General features: G+C 50.9%; 1 protein-coding gene and 1 long non-coding RNA gene across 4 annotated transcripts in view; one reads left to right on the top strand and one right to left on the bottom strand.

The window, feature by feature from the left end:
- Nucleotides 1–14,656, top strand: part of FAM222A (family with sequence similarity 222 member A) — a 55,686-nt gene that overhangs the window by 33,244 nt on the left and 7,786 nt on the right. The gene's annotated exons all lie outside the window — the stretch shown is intronic.
- Nucleotides 5,216–7,565, bottom strand: LOC131489164 (uncharacterized). The gene is made up of 2 exons (XR_009250414.1): nt 7,038–7,565; nt 5,216–6,133 (listed from the first exon to the last, which is right to left on the bottom strand). It is a non-coding gene; the product is annotated as an uncharacterized LOC131489164 (long non-coding RNA).

Raw genomic sequence — 14,656 nt, 5'->3', positions numbered from 1 at the left:
TGTCCATGAAGATGACCATATGGGTTTTTTTGTCTTTTAATAGGAATAATGACAGGGATTCCTTACCATTGAACTACCCTTGCATTCCTGGTCAAATCCCACCTGGTCATGGTGAATATCTTAATATATTGCCAGACTGGCTTTGTTATTTCATGTAGGAGTTTTGCTTCAATTTCATTAGTGAGATTAGCCTTCAGGTTCTGGAACGCCTTTTGTTGGGTTTCGCTATCACTGTTCTGCTTGCCTCATAGAGAGAACTGAGGCTTTCGGCTTTCTCGATGCTTTGTGACAGCTTAAGTAGAAATGGATTATCTGGGGCACCTGGGTGGCTCGGTCAGTTGAGCATGTGACTTTGGCTCAGGTCACGATCTTATGGTTCATGAGTTTGAGCCCCACGGCAGGCTTTCCACTGTCAGTGCAGAACCCCCTTCAGATCCTCTGTCCCCCACTTTCTCGGCCCCTCCCCCACTCATGCGCTCTTTCAAAAATAAATAAAACACTGAAGAAGAAAACAAAAGAAATGGATTATCTGTTCCTTAAAGATTCTTTGATCCTCTCTGAAACAGTCTGGGCCCGGGCCTTTCTTTGGAGTAGCTCTTTGATTCTTCTGTAATAACTGATCTGTTGTGACCATTCTGTTCCTTAAATGAGTTTGGTAAATTTTGTCTGTCTAGAAAAGTATTCATTTTACCCACTTGTCCAATTTACTTGTATGAGACTGAACAAATTAATTTACAGTTCTTTTATTTATTTTGGGAGGGGGAGAGGCAGAGAGGGAGCGAGAATTCCAGGCAGGCTCCACACCCCTAGTGCAGAGTCCCATGTGGGGCTCGAACCCACGAACCCTGAGATCATGACCTGAGCTGAAGTCGGACACTCAACCCACTAAGCCACCCAGGATCCCCTGTAATTCTTTTAAAGGATGATTTCATTCTTATTTCTTGTCTATATTGTGCATCCCTCCCCCATCTCCCTGCCCAAACCCCATTTTTCTTGATTAGGTTAGCTGGCTAAAAGCTTACCTCTCTCCCTTCCCCAAAGATCCATCTTTAGTATTTAGTTATTAGTAATTACCCTTTTCTCAATTCATGCATTTCTCACTTACGCATTTATTTTTATTAAATTATTCCTACTTTCCTTGTTTTATAAAAAAATTTCTTAAGTTAGAAGCATAACTCTTTATACTGATAAACAAGGAAAAAAAGGAAAAAGTAAGGCTACAAATTCTCTGAGCACTGCTTTAGTGATATCTGATAGGTCCTAAGAGGAGGTATTTTGTTTTTAAAACTTCTTGTGATTTTGGTTTCTTCTTTGACCTAAGGCTCATCTGGGTTCCACCTATCTACCCAGGTGGTAGGTGCTTTTGTATTTCATTATTTCTGGTTATAATACATTATGATTCAGAGAATGTTGCTCAAGATTTCTACTTTTTTTGGACTTGAATAAATTTTTCTTTGTGATGTCATCTGTAGTCATTTGTTCGTGACTTTTCTTTTTAAATGGGACTTGAAAAGAAGATGTGAGGGGCGCCTGGGTGCCTTAGTCAGTTAAACATCTGACTCTTGGTTTTGGCTCAGGTCACGATCTCACAGTTTGTGAGTTCAAGCCCCATGTCAGGCTCTACACTGACAGCACAGAGCCTGCCTGGGATTCTCTCTCTGCCCCTCCCCTTGCGCTCACTCGCGCTCTCAAAATAAACATTAAAAAGAAAGAAGATGTGGCTGTTTCCAGGATTCAGAGTTTGGCGTATGCCAATTATGTCTTCCCATTAACTATGTCGCTTATGTCTTCCATGTCCTTACTTACCCGTCATGGATGGAGAACTGAATTAGATGCCTACCGCTAATGCGTTCCAGTGTGTTTCTTCTCGTAGCTCCTAATGCTTTGGCCTTATGTATGGTGATGCCATGTCATTTAACACAGAGATCTCAATACCTTAAATCTTCACAGTGAATTGCATCCTTCTTTGCCATATTTAATACTTTTTGGCACGAGTTCAATTTTGTCTACTAAGATGGTAACCTCTGCTTTTTTACTTCACGGTTTTTCTTGAAACTTTACCAATCCTTTCATTTCAACCTTTCTGAATCACTTGGTTTAGATGTGACTCATAGACCATAGAGTTGAATTAAGCTTTGTGATCCAATCTGAATGGCTTTTTAAATTTTTTTGAGAGTTTTAGCCCATTTACGTTTATTGATATGACAGGTGTCTGGTCTATTTTGTGCTTTATTTTAATTGCTTTGAAAAGTCTACGTCTATGTGATCTGTGCTGCTTTGCATACCTACTAATCATAAAGAAGGTTGATTTTGTTCTAGTGCTGTAACTTTAAATAATACCCTAATCCTCTATTTCTTTGGAACAGTATCTATTACTGTCCTTAAAATGAGCAAACTGATGAAATCAATGTATTTCCTTTTTGTCTCTACATTTTCTTAGAGTTCCTTTCTTTGTATTAAGCCTCCATTACCTGACATCAGTTTTAAATGATATCTTTTGGGGCTCCTGGCTGGCTCAGTTGATAGAGCATGCAACTCTTGATTTCAGGGTTGTGAGTTCAAGCCCCACAGTGGGTGTAGAGATTACTAAAAAAAGGGGAGGGGGGCATGCCTGGGTGGCTCAGTCAGTTAAGCGTCCAACTCTTTTTTAATGTTTGTTTTTGAGAGAGAGAGAGAATGCGCACAAATGGGGGAGGGACAGAGAGAGAGAGGGGGAGACACAGAATCTGAAGCAGGCTCCAAGCTGTCAGCACAGAGCCTGACACAGGGCTTGAACTCACGAACCGTGAGATCATGACCTGAGCCAAAGTCAGACACTTAACCAACAGAGTCACCCAGGTGCCCTTAGGCGTCCAACTCTTGATGTCAGCTCAAGTCATGATCTTGCAGCTTGTGACTTCGAGCCCCGCATTGGGCTGTGCACTGATGGTGGGGAGTCTGCTTGGGAATCTCCCTCTCCCATTCTCTCTGCCCCTCCCCCTGCTCACACTTTCTCTCCCCCTCTCAAAAATAAACATTAAAACAAAACAACTTTAAAACAACTTTTTAAAAAGGATATCTTTTGGGGCACCTGGGTGGCTCAGTCAGTTAAGCATCTGACTTCCGCTCAGGTCATGATCTCACAGTTCATGGGTTCTCGCCCCGTGTTGGGCTCTGTGCTAACAGCTCAGATCCTGGAGCCTGCTTCGGATTCTAGGTCTCCCTCTCTCTGCCCCTACCCTGCTCATGCTCTCTCAAAAATAAACATTAAAAAAAGAAAGGAGATCTTTTATTCCCAATTATTAAATATGGGGATATCTGTGCACTTCTACTGCCATCCCTCCTTTCCCTCCCCGCTTTGTTATTAGCGGTACCATTACTCTATCCCAGGGCTCGTAATGGTGGTTACATCACTACGCCCGGTTATTTTCAGTCTGTCTCCGAGAGAAATAGGGCCAGTGCTCACCACCAGTTCCTGTGCCTCAGTTTCCCATCATCCAAAGTTGGTCCACTTGTATATGGCTTAAGGCCTCACGTGAACAGCACTTTGAGAGTTCCCAAGTTCAGAAAGGTCTATCTGTCGACTTTCTGCTTGAGTGAATGAAAAATAATCCCTGGGTCACTTTGTTTCCTTGAGGGTCTTTGCAGACCATATTCTGTTCTCCTCTAATGTTGAATGTTGCCATGGAGAAGTTGAAGCCTGATTTTTCTTTCTTCGTATTTTACTTTGATCTTTCCATATCTTTCATGTTATTACTTTACTAGCATATGTCTTGGGGTTGACTGTTCAGAGTATCTTTTTCCCAGAACACAGTACCCGTGCCCTTTTGACAGGCAGATCCAAGGCTTGTGGTATTTCAGTTTCCTTCTTTGGGGGCTCTGGTTAAGCACAGATTGGCGGTCTTTTGCCTTTCATTTTACTTTTTTTGTGTGTGCCTTGTTTTCCTTATGCACGCCATTTTCCCCTTTTGCTTTTACAGTAAGTTTCTTCTTCTACTCTTGTATATCTTCTTTGTGGTTTTGCTTTATGGAAACCATTGTTTACTAAGTTCTCTCCTTCACGATGAAATATTTAACTATAATCTTCATCTCTTCTGTGGCTACATTTTTCTGATGGGAAGTAGTGGTTTGTTTTGTTTTTTGCCAGCTTTTACTTACGCTTTGCTTTTCCTTCTCGTTTTCCTTTCGATTGAGTACTGTGGTGGTTCAATTTTGATTACTTGCCACTGGAGGAGGCTATTTCCATCCAGTTGCCTCACAAACAGGTTCCTGCAAGTATGGCTTATTTGTGGGATTTCTTTTGTAGCCCTACCTTCTTTGCTGTTCAGAACCAAGTGGGTCTAGGGAAGGTCTATAACCAGCTGATGCATCCCTGGTTCCACTGCGGCAAAGAAGGGGTTTAGATTTTGTTAAGATTTGTACAGGGTGTATCTGTCACAGTTGGGAAGTATACACTCCTGGCTGTTTCTGAAATCTACAGCCACGGCACCCTCTCTCTGCTTCCTCCCTCAGCCCCACTTGATCTCTGTTACTTTGGGGAGCCTGTCCACCTGTTGTTTAGGGGGCTAGCTATCACCTAGTTTTGCCAGAAATGGAACTTGCATTTTTGCTTCATGTTGTTTTGGGGTTATTTGTAGGAAGAGAAGTTATTATATCGACATCCTCAAAACTGAGGGTCTTCTGCTGGTGTTCTTTTGGAGACAGGAGTATAGAGAAATAACTTGCCTTATCAAAAACCGAATGATGACAGATAATTGTTGGGGGCGGGGAGGGCTTTGGTTTCAAGGAATAATGTTTTTTAATGCCTAGTCCCCTTCACTCCTTCATAGGACCTCCAGGGAGAACATGTTCTCTTTTGTTATATTAAGTACCTCACTGAATAGGTTGTCCATGGCACCCAATTCAGAAAGAGCAAGAATTTAAAATGAAAAATAACTCTCTTTCCCAGAGGAAACCAGTGTTAGCAGTTTCATAAATACCCTTCTGAAAAATACACACATGCAGGAGAAGCATTAAATACCTCTTATACCTCCTCCCCTTCTTCCTTACCAGTATATCCTGGCGGTTATTCACCACCTGACAGAAAGAATGCCTTCCTTCTACCAGCTGCATGGTATTCCATTACATGGCTAAAGAATAACGTTTTAACCATCCCTCTCTGATAGACATTTAGGTTGTTTCTAGTCTCTTGCTATTGTGAACAGTGCTGTAATGAATCTTTGTACATGCACGTGTATCTGTGAAAAAACATACATTCTTCCATGGTGGACTTACTGGCTCAAAGAATGTGTGTTCTCACCCATGACTGCTCCTGTGCAGCTGGCTGGAGGCAGGGCGAGGCATGACGACCTGGACTCGTCCATCCTTCGGCTCCAAGACTTGTACTGGTCAGTGTGGAGGGCCACCAAGGACATCCTTCTTCTCTGGCTCACTCAGACCCTTTGACATCTTTGTACTTACTAGAAAAGATACTGACTCTGCCTGTAATTGAAAAGCACAGGGAAGAGGGAGGCAGGAAGGGAGATAAGCAAATTGAATTGGGTGCCCTGCTGCTGGTCAAGGCCTGGACAACTGGCAGAGTCGTCTCCTGCCCTTTCCTCCTCCTGGACATGACTTTGGGGCAGTCAGGCCCTAAGGCAGACCCTCTCGTGCCTGTGGCCCCTCAGACAGAACTGAGACAGGAAGGGCTCTCCCTGAGCTCTGTGACCAGACCGTGGGCTGTGCTGCATTTCTTACCACGGAAGAAAGGTCTCAACTGGGCCATGTGCAGTGTGACCTTGGACAAGTTGGTCAGCCTCGTAGGGCCAGTGTTCTCACTTCTGTAAAGCAAGGCATCCGGTCAGGTGGACCTGAGAAGCCATCCAGCTCTGACCACCTGTGACAATAAAACGTCAGAAGCCTGGTCGGGGGAAGACATGGCCCAGTCTGAGAGTCCCTCCCTCCGTTCCTGTAAACTGGGATCCGAGCAGCCTGACGACACAAGGCTGCACAAGGCACGGCAACCACATATGCCCAGAACACGGCCGGCAAACCATTTACCTCTCTGGGACCTGAGGTCAGACAGACAGAGGAGTCAGGAGTGTGGGTGGCCCTCTGTCCAGGAGTCTGGGCAGCTGGCTCTTGTAGCCTATGCCAGGTGACTGGAGAAAGTGACCTGCAGACAAAGGAAAAAAGATGTGTATGTGTGTGTACGGTGGGCAGGGGGAGTCCATTTCCCCTCCTCTACCTCAGGCCTAAGATCTTGGGCTACTCCCAGCGGGCCAGAGTCCCTGGGTCCCAAACAGGACCTGCCCACACCTGGGACAGAAGCCTGTTTTTCTCAGCCGCTCAGGGCCTTCCCTGCTAATAAGTATTTGACTTTCTCATCATGGTGTTGATACATCAACTTTGAGTCACCGCCGCTCTAAGTTCAGGCTGGGCAGAGCGCCCCGGCGAGGCACCGTAGGGGCTTGAGGGGTGGCTCTCAGGGACCTGCCATCTGAGAAGGGAACGGCAGCCGCCCCATGAGACTGATGTGAGCCACCGCTCTTGCTTCTTTATAGGTGAGAGCAGTGTACCCACCCTACCCTCCTTCCCATAAGCCCCTAGGGCACAGGCTTTGAGACCAAGATGGTCTGGGGGTCAAATCCTGGCTGTACCGTGAATGGGGCGTGTGTGTTCTTGGACAAGTGAGTGGCTGGCCCTTTGTGGGCCTGTTAACTCCACTGTGATGTGAAGATAAGAACAGGAGAGAACCCCCAGGGCCTGGCAGCAGGCTCCAACACTTTACCTGCCCCACCTCCCCCGGAGAGTGGGAGCCCCCTCCCTACACCCACAAAGGGACAAGAGGTTCCTGGCCCATCTCATCTTCACAGGAGGAAGGGCTCGCTGACCCAGGAGGAGCAGGGAGAGGCTCTTCTCCCCAGTTCCCACCCCTCATCCCCCCGCCCCAACCCTGACCCCAAAAGGCTAGAACCACAGCCCCATGACATTCCTGCCAGTGCACCTGCTTCCACTGGCACTAATAAAAGACGGAAGAAACAAAGCAATTTAAAATTCCAATAAAATTAAAAACAAACCTCTGGTAGCAGATTCAATTATGTAGCTGTTGCGGAGTGCAGCCTGGGGACAGAAGGAAGGTCCGGTGCCGCCCCCGCCCCGGGAACCATGCCTAGGAGAGAAGAGAGGCTCAGAGACGAAGGGCCATGAGCGAGCCCCCTTTTATGACTTGCCAAATAAAAACCAGCTCTCATAAACTAGGAAGGTAGGCAGCTTCCTCTGTCACAGCGGATCCAGCCACAGTCCACAGCAAAGCAACCCGAGGCTTGCTAAGACCAGAGGCAGACGAAGACCCGAATCACTGCCTTTCCACACTGCACAGAGGTCGTGGCCGGCCCAGTGACAGCGAGAAAAATAAGTTACAAGGACTAGAAAGAAGGAAAACTGCACAGAAACCCCCAAAAGAAGTCAGTCAGCAAGATTGCGGATACAAGAGCGACACACAGACGCAATCGTGTTCCCCTACGACGGGAGTTGGCAAACATTTTCTGCAACTTTCTGATATTTTCATCCCTGCAGGCCATCCAGTGTCTACAGTGACTTACCCACCTCCGTCACACTGTAGCAGGAAAACAGCCGCAGATTCACGGACATGAATCGGCGCGGCTGTGTTCCAATAAAACTTTATTTACAAAAACAGGCAGCAGGCCAGGCTTGGCCTGTATGCCACGGTTTGCTGGCTCCTACGTTACACCAAATACAAAGAGCTAGAAATTACATTTTTTAAAAAAGATACTATTACCGATTTTTTTGGCAACTGCCTTACTCCGACGGTAACACCTACCATACGATTCACCCACTCAGACTGCACTAGTGAATACTTTCCAGTGTAAATTCACAGGGTTGTGCAGCCGTCACCACTACTAAATTTCCAAATGTTTCCTCATCACCCCAAACAGAAACCCCACACCCATCACCAGCCGGTCCCCATTGCCCGCAGCCACCTTCCAGCTGTAGGCAACCACGAAACTTCCTGACCTACTTTCGGTCTCTGCGTTGGGTCTCTCTCGATGTCCCGTATAAATGGAATTGTACCCTGTGTGGCCTTTTGTGTCCAGCTGTTTTCACTCCCTGTGTGTTCTGGGTTCATCCACGGAGTATCAGGTGTCCGTGCCCGGCTCCCTGTCACCACCGAATAACATTCCGTTACGTGGCCGGGTCGTGATTCACCGCCGATCAGCCGACAGGGCTTTTGGGTGTTTCCACATCAGGGGCGATGGTGTGAAATGCCGCTCGGAATGTTCCCGTACAAGTTTTCATGGAGATGTAGGTTTTCATTTTTCTTGCATGTAAACCTACGAGTGGTATTGCTTGGGCACAGGACAATTCTGTGTTTAACTTTTCTTAATAATTAAAAATTTTTTTAATGTTTCTTTTTGATAGAGACTGAGTATGAGTGGGGGAGGGGTAGAGAAAGAGGGAGACACAGAACCCGAAGCAGGCTCCAGGCTCTGGGCTGTCAGGACAGAGCCCGACACGGGGGTCAAACTCCAGAACCGCGGGATCATGACCTGAGCCGAGGTGGGACACTTAACCGACTGAGCCACCCGGGCGCTCCTTAAAGTTTATTTATGTATTTTGAGAGAGAGAGAGAGAGAGAGAGAGAGAGAGAAAGCATGCCTGCGTGGGGGAGGGGCAGAGAGAGGGAGAGAGAGAATCCCAAGCAGGCTCCATGCCTAGCTTGGAGCCAGACACGGAACCGTGAGATCGTGGCCTGAGCTAAAAAAGAGTCGGGCGCTTAACTGAGCCAGCTGCCCAGGCGCCCCTCTGTGTTTAGCTTCCTGAGGAAGTGCCTGAACGGTTTCCTGAGTGGTTGTGCTCTCTTCCATGCCCACCAGCAGTGTACGGGGTTCCGGTTTCTCCACATCTTCACCCAAACCTGCCACCCAGCTTTCTGATTCCAGGTGTCCTGCTGGGCACAGAGTGCTTGCTCACTGTGGTTTCGATCTGTAGGTGGTGTTCTGATTACCAGGTCAGCCTCTTTATTTGTTACAGGTCCATTCAGATTCTGTTTCTTCTTAAGTCAGATGGGTAGTTTGCATCTTTCTGGGAACTGTCCACTTTATCCAAGTTATGGTACTGTTACAATTTATTAAGGAACTAAAATAAATTGGTAAAAGAGGTAAATGACCTTTGTGGAGAAAAATTTATATTGTGATTTCTCTTTAAAATGTTTTTATTTTTGAGAGAGCACAAGCACAGGAGGGGCAGACAGAGAGGGAGACAGAGGATCCAAAGCAGACTCTACACTGACAGCAGTTAGCCCAATGTGGGGCTCAAACTCATGAACCACCAGATCATGACCTGAGCCAAAGTCGGACGCTTAACCGACCGTGCCACCCAGGTGCCCCAATCCAGTGATATTTTTTAAAGACCTAAATAAACGTGGATGTAGATTATGCACACGGACAGAGTTTGGTATGGAAAAAAGTCAACCCAGTCCTTAAATCCTGACCATGTGTGTGTTGGGGAAGGGGGGTGTATAATTTGAAAAGCTGACTTTGTCAGCAAAGTCACCTGTGCCTTGCCCATTCTTGGCCTTTTGTTCTTATCAAAGTAGTATTAGGACAGGGGACCGGGCTAGTGCCTCCCTGGCTTTACGGCTGAGGTGGTGGGAGCAGCACAGGGACAGAGGGAACCAGGGCAGGAAGGAGAACATCTAGAAATGGGTCAGTGTGCATGTGAGCTCCATCCGGGACAAAGCAGGCCTTGCAGGTCCCTGGGGACGGACAGGCAGTGCGGGAATGAAAGACGTCGGAGCCCTACCTCACACCACACGGCAAGAAGAGTTCCAGACAGACTTAAAAACCTGGCGCCAGGGAATGCAAAACCTTATCCCTCTTTGAAGAAAATGGAGAGTATCCACCAGGAAGGATTTGCAAATGGAGAGGGAGAATAAAGCACAAATAAAGGAAACACATTGGACCGCATTAAAATTAAAAACTGCAGCTCGGCAAAATACACCATAAAAAAAAGTCAAGACTAGCCAAAAATAGAGAGAGGGTGTCTGCAGCACTTATAAGGGACCAGTATCCAGAGTAGAGAGAGCCAGGGACGAGGCTGCAGAGAGAGACAGCGATGGGGAGGGGCAGGGTGAGTGGGGAGGGAAGGGTAGATGAGTCAGACCCACGCTGTCCTGGATGGAGACAGACAGGGGTGTGTGTGTGTGGCCAGGAGGAGGAGAGAAGAGGCAGCAGTTCTAAAGGGCACTGGGCAGGCAGGCCAGCAATGCCGCAGGCGGGTCGGGAAAACAGCAAGGCCAGGGTCTGGGTACCGGGAGACGGTGAGAAGTAAGCTCTCAGAAGCCAGTCAGGGAGCAGCAAAGGGAAAGAGACGACGGCTTCCGGCTGGGGAAGCATTAAAGCCCACGCCGGCCACTCCAGGGCGTGGATACCAGGGCGTGGAAGGTGTGTGCCTGTGAGCACCTGCTGGTCTTTGTGAACAGGATGTCCCTGAATATCTGGGCACAAGTGGATCCACGTGTGTGCCCTAAGCGCGCGTGTATGTGTGTGAGAACCCGCGTGCATATGCACACACGTGGTTAGAGAATGAGAGGCTCCTTTGTGCCGCGCCCAGTGATAACCACCACCCGGCACTGCCTAGTCTGGCCTAGAAAGAGCTGGAAGCCAGGTGGCCAGCCTTTTCTGAGCATCCACTATGTACCAAGATTTCTCATTGAATCTTCCTTCACTCTGTTCTCATAGGACAAATGGAGGCCAGGGAGCCGCGGGTTCACCACCGTGAGGTCACCCAGCTAGTAATGGGGGCACCGGGATTCGCACCCCGGTCAGTGGGCTGGGGGGAGGTCGGGGTTGTTGGCTGCCACCCCTGTCCCTCCCCACATCCCTCCCAGCGGAGGCCAGAGAACAGCTGCATCTGCCCCGGCCCAGCCGCCCTCCCCACGCACCCCCCTCCTTCCTGGGCGGCCTCATTAGGGATTCTGCCGGTGCCACCAGCTAATTAGTGTCACGTTAATTGAGCATTCAGGAGGCTGCCACCTCCAAGGGCAGAGTGTCGGCAGCAAAGGGGAATGCAGATGCAGACTGCTCCTCCCTGTGGGCTCGGGCCAGGCCCTGTGCCCAGGGACCCCTTGCGCCCCGGAGCATCCCGGGACACCCCTCCCCCCATTTCAACAACGTAATGCCCGCCGTGACTTCCTGAGCCCGAAGGCAAGAGGCAACAGGCAAAATCTGCAACCGCAGGAGAAAAGAGGGGACGTTTGCTGAACGCCTACTGTGAGCCTGGCATACCTTCAGCCCTCCCTCTCCTCCTACGGGAGAGCTGCAGTTACCTCCATTTCAGTCACGAACTCCAGGGTCCGCCAAGGGGACGGCTTCTGCAGGAGTGTGTCCAGTGGACCAGCAGGAGCCTGCGTTCAGCTGGACGGCACCTGGAGGGGCCAGCATGTAGCCACGGAAGGTGCCTGGAGTCCCACAGAGAAGCCTGGAGCATGGGGGCAGGAATTCTGCGCTGGCATCTCACCCCTCACCCACCCCCACACCCTCCTCCACCTGCCCCTTGGTGAGCAGGTACCGCACACCTTACAGGACAGAGTATCACATGGACTTCAGCCTCCTGTGATCTGTCCACCCCTTCGTCCCCTTAAAGATGAGAAACGGGGTCACGTTAAGTGACCTGTCCAAGGTCACCTGGAGCAAGCAGTCACACCGAGCATCTGTCCGCCACGGCCTGACTCCTGCTAGAGTCCGAGCTGTGCACCTGTGCCCTGTGTGGTCTCTCCAGCAGAGCCCTCCACCCCTGCTTCTCCCCCTCCCGATGGCGGTGCCGCCGAGTCCCACTCTCCCGTCTCCCTGTAGCAACATTAAATCCCACTCAAAGGGCCGCTTTTAATTGGCTTAATATACTCGTTAATAACCACGTCTCTTTAACGCACCTGTAAAAGGCCCATAACATTAACGTAAGGGCAGTGACGGCTCATCCGCACTTCCAGCCAGCCTTTTAAATTTCCTTTAATGGGGGCCACGGGGCAGGGGCAGCCCAGCTCACAGGGTGGGTGCCTTTGTTTCCATGCACGGGAGTCGGGTGCTGTCTGCCTGCTGCCCCTCAGCCTCTCGGAGTCCTCAGAACAGAGAATTCTCTGGACTCGGCAGCACTTTCCAAGCACCTGCCGTGGTTCCACACATTTTTTTTTTTCAGGCGTCAGGGTGGTGAGAAAGTGCAGGGCTCGGCCTCAGTACCCAGCCCTGGAGACAAGTCAACAGGCAGTTACAGCTTGGGGGAGCCCGTTGTGGGGGTGGGGGGCATGTCCCGGCTGAGACCGGGAGCACCGGAGCCAGCTACCCAGGGCAGCTATAAGCAACCTTTCGTACTTCATTCTCCCAGCACGAAATCCAAGCATCCTCTGTGCTCCAGGCACTGTTGGGACAATTGCACCCAACCCCAGGCTGACCACTCTCAATCAGGAACCGGGGAGGACCCAGAGGTGTCTCAGGGCGCGGGAGACAGACGGACGCAGACTGAGTTGGGTGTGTGCGGGAGGGGAGCACAGGGAGGCCTTGTTCCAGCCAGGCTCTAAAGGACCAGTGGGAATTTGGTTACGGAGGGAAAGCGTGTCGGTGTGCGAGAATCATCCCAAGCCGCGGCGTCTGTGGTGCCCAGGGGACACATGGCCAGGGCTCAGATCCTGGCTCACGGATCCTTTCTATGTGACCAGAGCTCTCAAAGTGACGGTCCTTGGGCCGTTTCCCACCCGCCAGGTGTATGATTTGCCCCACTCAGTGACGGAGCCTGATTTCAAGGGTGAACGCCCCCGGGCAGGGCACGGACTCCCTGTGCACCTCACCTCAGTCCCTGCCCCGCCTGGGCCTTTGGCTCATTCCCGGCCCATCTGTCCTTCAGTCCTCAGCAAAAATCCCCGCTTGACACCCTGTTCCTTGAATGTCTCACCTCTTCTGAAACCCAGGGCTGCCTCCCAGGCTGCCGCGAGGACTTCAGGAGGGCGGGGCTGTAAGGATTTGGCACAATGCCTGGCCTGGGGCCACACTCAAGGGAGGGTGGTTGTCCGCTAGTGAGAGGAGGCCCGGGGGCCACCATGTGTGTGTCCAGGGGCCTGTGGGGAAGGAGGGTTGCAGAGAGAGGTCAGGGTCAGATGGCCGGGGCCTCGAATACCATCCTGAGCAGTTCAGATTTCACAAACACTGGGGCCCACTGGAGGGTTTTACAGAGACCCTCCCCTGGGGACTTGGAGACAGTGGAGGGAGCTCCAGTGAGTTCATCACCACCAGCAACTACAGCACCGAGGACAGGACCCTTTATGGTCCTCACAACAATCTTCCAAGGACAGCAATAGCAGCAGCGTCCCCATTTTACGAGAAAACGGAGGTTCCCAGAGGGGTCGTGGCCTGCCCAAAGCCACACGGTGCGTGTGTGGCACAGCCGGGATCTGAATCCAGATCTCTGGGACTCGGCCCCCATCTGCCCCCCTGCACCATGATGCCTTTTCAAAAGGCTGCCAGCCGCCCTCCATGCTCTGCCTGGGAGCAGAGGCAGCCGGACAGTGACGGGCGCCCAGGGAGGGCCTGGGGCCGCTCAAGGCCGAGGGAAGAGGAGGAGGGTTTGAAGCAGGCTGTGTGACGCAAACGTCAAGGGCAGGAGGGCCCTGGGAGAAAGGAGAGCTGCGCGCCTGTCCCCCACCCTAAAGCAACGCAAGGTCACGGCCAGCCACTGGCAACGACAGAAAAGCACAGAGAAGAAACGAAACGCCCCCTCACCAGGCAGGGCCATGCTGGCATCTGCGGCTCTTTTCTTCTTCAGTCTTGATTTGACCCCCAACCCTTCAACGGGGAAGGAGAGAGACGGAGGGCTCTTGAGTACAGCCCCTCTGTCACCTCCTCTTTCCACATACCTGGACTCTGTACCTTTGCCCACTTCGTCAGAGCCTTCTAGAAGCCAAGTTTCAATGCCCCGCAAAGCACATTGCTGCTGAGAACCTGCTGGGTGCTCTGTCTCGCAGGGACAGGCTGCTCCCAGGACTTCCTCCTGATGCCCCTTTTCCTGCCCTATTTTCCACCCAGTAGCTCAAGGGGTCCCATCAAAACTCAAGGTAGGTCACGTTCTTCCTCTGGTCCCCACCTTCCAACGTGGACCAGGAGCCCAGGTCCTCAAGTACGCCACCCTTCTACGGGCCATCTTCTACGGGCCTTCCCTGCTGGCTCTGCTTCCCCAGACACACCTCGTCCACGCCCCTTGGCCTTGGCGCCTGCCGTCCCCCTGCGGACACTGCTCTTCGTCAGACAGGCTCACGGCCCACTCGCTCACCTTCCCGCCCTCTCTCCAAGGCCGTATCGTCAGAGACGCCTTCTTCGCCGATCGCCGAGTCCACACTGAACACCCCTCCACCAGGTCTGCCCCGTCCCCTGTGCCCTGCTGTTTCTGTTACTGTGCTTGCACAACAAATTACCCCAAAAGTCAGTGGCCTCCGACAGCCGTGTGGTACGCTCAGGGGTACGGACAGGGCACAGGCTGGGGGCTGGAACCTTCTGAAGGCTTTTCCTTCCTCATATATCAGGTGGTTGATGCTGGCGGTCGGGAAAACACCCACACGTGGCCTCCACACGTGGCCTCTCCACGTGACCTGGACTTCCGAGAGCACAGTGCCTGGGTTCCAGGGGTGGACGCC

This window comes from Neofelis nebulosa, chromosome 11, assembly GCF_028018385.1.
Source record: "Neofelis nebulosa isolate mNeoNeb1 chromosome 11, mNeoNeb1.pri, whole genome shotgun sequence".
NCBI classification, from domain to species: domain Eukaryota; kingdom Metazoa; phylum Chordata; class Mammalia; order Carnivora; family Felidae; genus Neofelis; species Neofelis nebulosa.
The sequence above is the reverse complement of the archived record's forward strand: the minus strand, read 5'-3'. Positions and strand labels throughout refer to the sequence as shown.